At 47.9% G+C, this 6650-nt stretch overlaps 1 protein-coding gene across 1 annotated transcript in view; it reads right to left on the reverse strand.

Annotated features, from left to right (window-relative positions):
* The window catches only part of LOC144889309 (uncharacterized), a 35794-nt gene extending 32711 nt beyond the window's left edge, over positions 1-3083 (reverse strand). Inside the window, exon 1 of the mRNA XM_078769431.1 lies at positions 2831-3083. The gene's annotated coding sequence lies outside the window, so the exon portion shown is untranslated. The remainder of the gene's footprint in view (positions 1-2830) is intronic.
* Positions 3084-6650: the final 3567 nt, after the last annotated feature.

Here is a 6650-nt window from a genome sequence, read left to right on the forward strand (position 1 = left end):
ATACTTCCTTTTATAATCAAGGTTTCAAACAACGACCCAAGTTTCAACTCGACACCTGTGAAATGTCTCTGAATTAGCTTGAACAATATGAGAAACAAGTTGATTTAAAGGTGAAAATGGAATGTTTATTCCATTTTGTGCATTTATGATATCGGCTTCTTGTTCTTCTTTTACAATGGCCCAATTTATTGTCACATTTTTGAGGGGTCGGCCAGCGGTAACAGCTCTCACCCAAGTCGGAACATCTCACCCAAGTCGGAACATCTCACCCAAGTCGGAACATCTCACCCAAGTCGGAACATCTCACCCAAGTCGGAACATCTCACCCAAGTCGGAACATCTCACCCAAGTCGGAACATCTCACCCAAGTCGGAACATCTCACCCAAGTCGGAACAGCTCACCCAAGTCGGAACATCTCACCCAAGTCGGAACATCTCACCCAAGTCGGAACATCTCACCCAAGTCGGAACATCTCACCCAAGTCGGAACATCTCACCCAAGTCGGAACATCTCACCCAAGTCGGAACATCTCACCCAAGTCGGAACATCTCACCCAAGTCGGAACATCTCACCCAAGTCGGAACATCTCACCCAAGTCGGAACATCTCACCCAAGTCGGAACATCTCACCCAAGTCGGAACATCTCACCCAAGTCGGAACATCTCACCCAAGTCGGAACATCTCACCCAAGTCGGAACATCTCACCCAAGTCGGAACATCTCACCCAAGTCGGAACATCTCACCCAAGTCGGAACATCTCACCCAAGTCGGAACATCTCACCCAAGTCGTAACATCTCACCCAAGTCGGAACATCTCACCCAAGTCGGAACATCTCACCCAAGTCGGAACATCTCACCCAAGTCGGAACATCTCACCCAAGTCGGAACATCTCACCCAAGTCGGAACATCTCACCCAAGTCGGAACACCTCACCCAAGTCGGAACACCTCACCCAAGTCGGAACACCTCACCCAAGTCGGAACACCTCACCCAAGTCGGAACACCTCACCCAAGTCGGAACACCTCACCCAAGTCGGAACACCTCACCCAAGTCGGAACACCTCACCCAAGTCGGAACACCTCACCCAAGTCGGAACACCTCACCCAAGTCGGAACACCTCACCCAAGTCGGAACACCTCACCCAAGTCGGAACACCTCACCCAAGTCGGAACACCTCACCCAAGTCGGAACAGCTCACCCAAGTCGGAACAGCTCACCCAAGTCGGAACAGCTCACCCAAGTCGGAACAGCTCACCCAAGTCGGAACAGCTCACCCAAGTCGGAACAGCTCACCCAAGTCGGAACATTACCGATCTTTGATTGACAGGAGTTTGCAATTTGTTCACAAGGGTGCCGGCGATAACTCGCCAACTCTTCGTCAAACACGCCATAGGGTCTTTAACGTTCTCCAACAGCCACAATCCAGGCAGATGGGTCCTCCGGCTGAACGTCCATGTCTACTCGCCCAGGATTCAAAACACCAGGACGGTAGTTTATAGTTGGGTCGGGATTCTAACCCAGGCTAGACAGCTCAGAGTGGGTACAGAGTATCCTGCCAGGCCTGTTTACAATTATATGCTGTATCAGTTAAAGGTATCCCATGACGTAATTGATAAATGGATGCAAACAGATCATGTGACTCATGTAAGAGTGCTCAGCACGCTTTTGTTTAATAAAAATAAAATTAAAACTCCAATTCTCCAAACTGCACCGTTAATACTTTGAGAATTACCTTGAACTCAGGGTCCAGTAAACAGCCAGGTCTAATAACAACAACAACACCAAGAACAACAACAACAACAACGCACTCTGTGGAGCACATACCTCTGCCAGACTGGAGTTTACATTTTGTATCCACCGATAGGCCAGATCTAGATTCGGACCTGAACCAAAATCTAACCGGATTGTTCTCGTCACCAAACCAACTCATCCACCAAGTTTGGTCATAACTCGTCCATAACTTTTTGAGATATCGTGCTACGTATCGTTTTGGCCCTATCCCTCAATGGTGAAGAATCACTTAAAAAATTATCTGATCCGCAACTAGATTTGAATCTCTTCATCAACATTAAATTAAGTCTTCCTTGTCACATACCCAACCTGCCCACCAAGTTTCATCCGAATCCATCAATAACTTTTTGAAATATCCTGTTCACAGACAGACAAACAAAGGGTGAAAACATAACCTCCATTCATGCACCTTCGGTGGTGGAGGTAATAATAATAATAATAATAATAATAATAATAATCCCATATAAACTTAAATGTAGGTTTTCAAAACAAATCTTCTTCTTCTCATTCTTTAACAGTTACAAGTATTCCCACGTTCTTGTGGAGTTGGCCAGGGGAAGCCTGGCCTCGTCTTTCACGAACCGGCTGGCCAGGGCTGACGTTCGACCAAGGTTAGGGCAGGAATTTGTAACTTGTTTGAAGTCACAGATGTACCGTGGGATCTTTTAGGTCCACCAACTAATGCCAGCAGATTGGACGGCCAGCTTAACGTCTATCCGAGGAAAAATCGATTAACAAGTAAAATGACCAAGAAACAAGTGAACACCGGTATCGTGGGGGCAGTGGAGGTGTCGATCGCAGGTAAACAGCGAACGGGAAGCAGGAAAGGATGACGGACGCTCCGGCTCCCGGACGGACATCCTCACATTGATGTGGGACTCGCCCCTGTACTGGGCCCAGGGTTTGAACGCGTCGAGCAAGCCAGGACAATGCGGACATCCTCAACACAACAGTCTCAACTGCAATAACTCCCTCAAAACCCCAAATGAATCGCTCACATGTATTTCACATTCCAAGCGCTGCATCTGATAGCGTACCTGCTAGTGAGTGTATCAACCACCACCCAAGACCCCGTTCATGTACAGCAACAAGGCTCCTCTACTCCGACAAACGGCGCTCACCTGCCGACAGGGGTGAGACCGGAGATCCAGAAATGTACCGGAAACCGACGATGAAGGAAATCAAATGAAGAAGAGTATTGTGAAAAGATTATAATCGATTGGCGTTATTATAGGATTAAGAAAACGCAAACCCCGCGCCCCTGTATGGGCCGCAGCTCTCTAAGATCTCGCGAGAACTGTTGCGAAACGTACCGTGACGTCATCCTTACGCGCGATTATAAACGGAAGCTTTTTCCTGACCGCGAAGAAGAAGTCGTAGCGAAACCATTCCGTTCATTAATACTCTCTCGGTGACATACTCCATGAGAATTTCGCGTTGTGACGTCGTGACGTCATTTCGTCGGTGGGCGTGTACATTTGCTGGCTTTGTTCACCGACTGGGTGGTCGTGCTCAAAGCATCTGCTCCTCATTAAAACCGCTGGACTGTACTTGGCATACGGCACTTTTGAAATGACGTAAGAATGCTAACGAGGCCTTTTGCGCATGCGCTGTTTGTGCGGTTTCAATGACGCTTCTCGTCTGGCACTTTTAACCTGCCGTTGCCTGAGTGGAATCTGTAATTCAAATGCAGTACTTTTAAAAATAATTTTCAGCATTAAAACAAATGAGTCATAATTACACATACTCTTTCTCTCTTCCCCTCATAATTTCTCTTCAGCTTAAACGACACTCCCCTCATCGTCAGCACAGTTCCCGAAACCTCTTCCATGGACATCTCTCTCGAGCAACCGTCGCCGAGTCTGATCCACCTTTTCCATTCAGCATGTCTCCTAGGTGGCTAGGTAGCAAAATGTTTTCACACCTTCCAGCTTAATTCCGTCTCCAAGATTCAACTCAACATTTCCTCCATCTGCAGCTTCCTCGGTGCACACCTTACACTTGAATGTAGCTGCCCCACTGGTTAATGACCCTCTCAGACCACTACATTTTCGATGAACTTGTAAAGTTCTGATGTAGAATAGATCATGAGGCGATGTCAAAGAGAACAATCATTTATTGCAGCACCCGGAATCATGTTGATATGCAACGACCCCGTACACACACCGCCTGCCCCCTACCCGGAACTCCACCTTCATACTCCAAAACACGAGCAAGCACTTCCGGTTCCACGCAACTAATGTAATACCATTACAGAACCCACTCAGCACACATTGCACATTGAATGGAGTTCACTCCGACACCCTACCTGCACACAGCACACAGCCACTTCCCAGTTCTTTCCACCCCACCCCATGCTTTACCACTTGCCATCACCTTCGTCTTTCCGATAGTCACCTTCAGACCTTTTTATAGTCACTTTCATCTTCTCCTTCAGTTTATCCATACTCTCCGCAATCCACACCAGAGCATCTGCATACAACAACTCCCACGGTAAACCCTCCTTTATGTTCCAAGCCAGCACCTCCATCACAGCTACAATAGTAGTGGACTTAGTACTGACCCCTGATGCACTCCCACCTTCACCTCAAACTCAGCACTGTTCCCGTCCTTCGTCCTTACAACTGTGCACGCTCTCTCGTACATTGCCATCACTACTCTGATCAACCATTCCTCCACTCCTAACTTCACCCGCCGAGCTCTCCTCGCACCTTTCACCCTTATGTCGCAGACAACCAAGTGGTGCTGTGAAACAGCCTCCTCCGCTGGGATCACCTTTGTGTCCCGGAGGTTCCCCTTATCTCGCCGACGCACCATCAGGTAGTCCTGCCCATCAGGGCTGTGTCCTGCCCATATGTAATGGTTGTCGTTGATCCACCTGACGTGTATGTAACAAACTTATTGTCCGCTTTCTGGAACTGAGTATTACGAATCAACAAACCAGCTCTATCAGCAAACTCCAAAATCCTTTCACCTTCTCCATTCCTCACACCATATCCGTAACCCCCATGAACTCCCTCAAAACCGTCTATACTCCTTTCCACATGTCCATTTAGGTCTCCTACCACAACAACTTCCTCATCTTTCACGTTTTCCATCAGCTTCTCCATCGCACGCCAGAACTTGTCCTTCTCTTCATCGCTCCGACCGACCTGCGGAGAATATCCCGAGATGACCTTTACCAAGAGCTTTCCAATCATCATTTTCACCATCACCAACCTTTCACTCACTCTAGTCTCACTCACCACACTGTCTACCAGCTCCTCAGAAAACAGGACACCAACACCATGCACGCCTTCCGGACACCCTTGCCATACAAACTTGTATTTCTGTCCGTGCCTACCCTTCACCATTCTCACACCACTTCCCTTCTATCTCGTCTCCTGCACACAACATATGTCCACTCTTCTTCTGACCAATACTTCCACCACTTCTCCTGATCTCCCTGTCATTGTCCCTACATTCCATGTCCCAAACCTCAGAATCCGATCTCCACGTGGGGCATCAGACGATTGGTCGTCATAAATGGAGTGATTTCCACCCTTCCTTTGTTCGGGTTCCCCACCTTGATTTTTTACTAGAAGGGGTGAGGAACCCCACGGCGTACTTCGGGCTGTATCCTGCCCATATGTAATTGTCATGGTGTAATTGCCATTGGTGTGCCCATTGCCACCATGATTATATTGTAAATATTATTATTAGCGCTGAGGAAGCGCCTCTAGCGAATGACTTCCAGCCAGTGTAACGCGAATTTCTGTCACAGGAATTCTGAGATCATATAAGTGTGACGTGGCAGTTCCTGATTGGTTCGTGTTGGGGAACCCCTTCTCGCTGCCGACGTGACGTAAATTCGCGCACGCGCACTGGTGAAGCGCGAGATTCGGCCCAAGGTTCTTATTATTATTATTATTATTTTTGTATACAAGATCGAGGCTCGAACCATGATCGAGGCTCGAAATTCCATGCCCGAACCTCAGCGCAATCCAAGAGGATTCACTTGTTTATTTTAAATTTACCCTGTGCATTCACAAGCCCCAGATAAGACCTGCCCTTTGGTGTTAAGAAGCACCGGAGTTTGGATGCGGTGTCTCCCTCTAACTCTTTCGTTGTGCAGAGAAACACCCCAGATTTCTCTCAGTCTCAGGTAGTTACGAACCTACCGAAGGTAGTCGGAAGTTACGTTTTCAGCACTGTCTGTCTGTCTGTTTGTTTGTCTGTGAACAGGGAAAAGTTATAAAGGGAAAAGGAGGAGAACGAGTAAGACAAGATGAAACAATTTTCAGACAAACACCAATTTTCTTCATCATTTTCCACTGGATCTCCCTCCACAATGAGTCAAAAAGCCGCTTGGAAGTCGACAAAGTCAAAGTGTAATGGGACCTCATGCTCTTCTGCCTTTTTATATTATTTGTCTCACAATGAATATTGCGTCGTAGTTCCTCTTCCCGGTCTGAATCCAGACTGCATTCACTCATGGTATCATCAGCTCTTGCGCCAATGCACATTGGGGGCCAGGTCTTCCCCATTTTACCTGGTGCCTGTATCCATCAGGACAGCGCAGACAGACAGATACAGTCAGGGTGCCGATCGGTCCCCATGGACCGGCCCTTTCCCTCTTGTCTTTCTCTTATCTGTCTCTTATTTTCTCTTCTATCTCTCTCTCTCTCTCTCTCTCTCCTCTCTCTCTCTCTCTCCTCTCTCTCTCCTCTCTCTCTCCTCTCTCTCTCTCTCCTCTCTCTCTCCTCTCTCTTCTCTCTCTCCTCTCTCTCCTCTCTCTCTCCTCTCTCTCTCCCCTCTCTCTCTCTCCCCTCTCTCTCTCCTCTCTCTCTCTCTCTCCTCTCTCTCTCCTCTCTCTCT

This window comes from Myxine glutinosa, unplaced genomic scaffold (assembly GCF_964187855.1).
Source record: "Myxine glutinosa unplaced genomic scaffold, kmMyxGlut1.1 SCAFFOLD_2504, whole genome shotgun sequence".
NCBI classification, from domain to species: Eukaryota; Metazoa; Chordata; class Myxini; order Myxiniformes; family Myxinidae; genus Myxine; species Myxine glutinosa.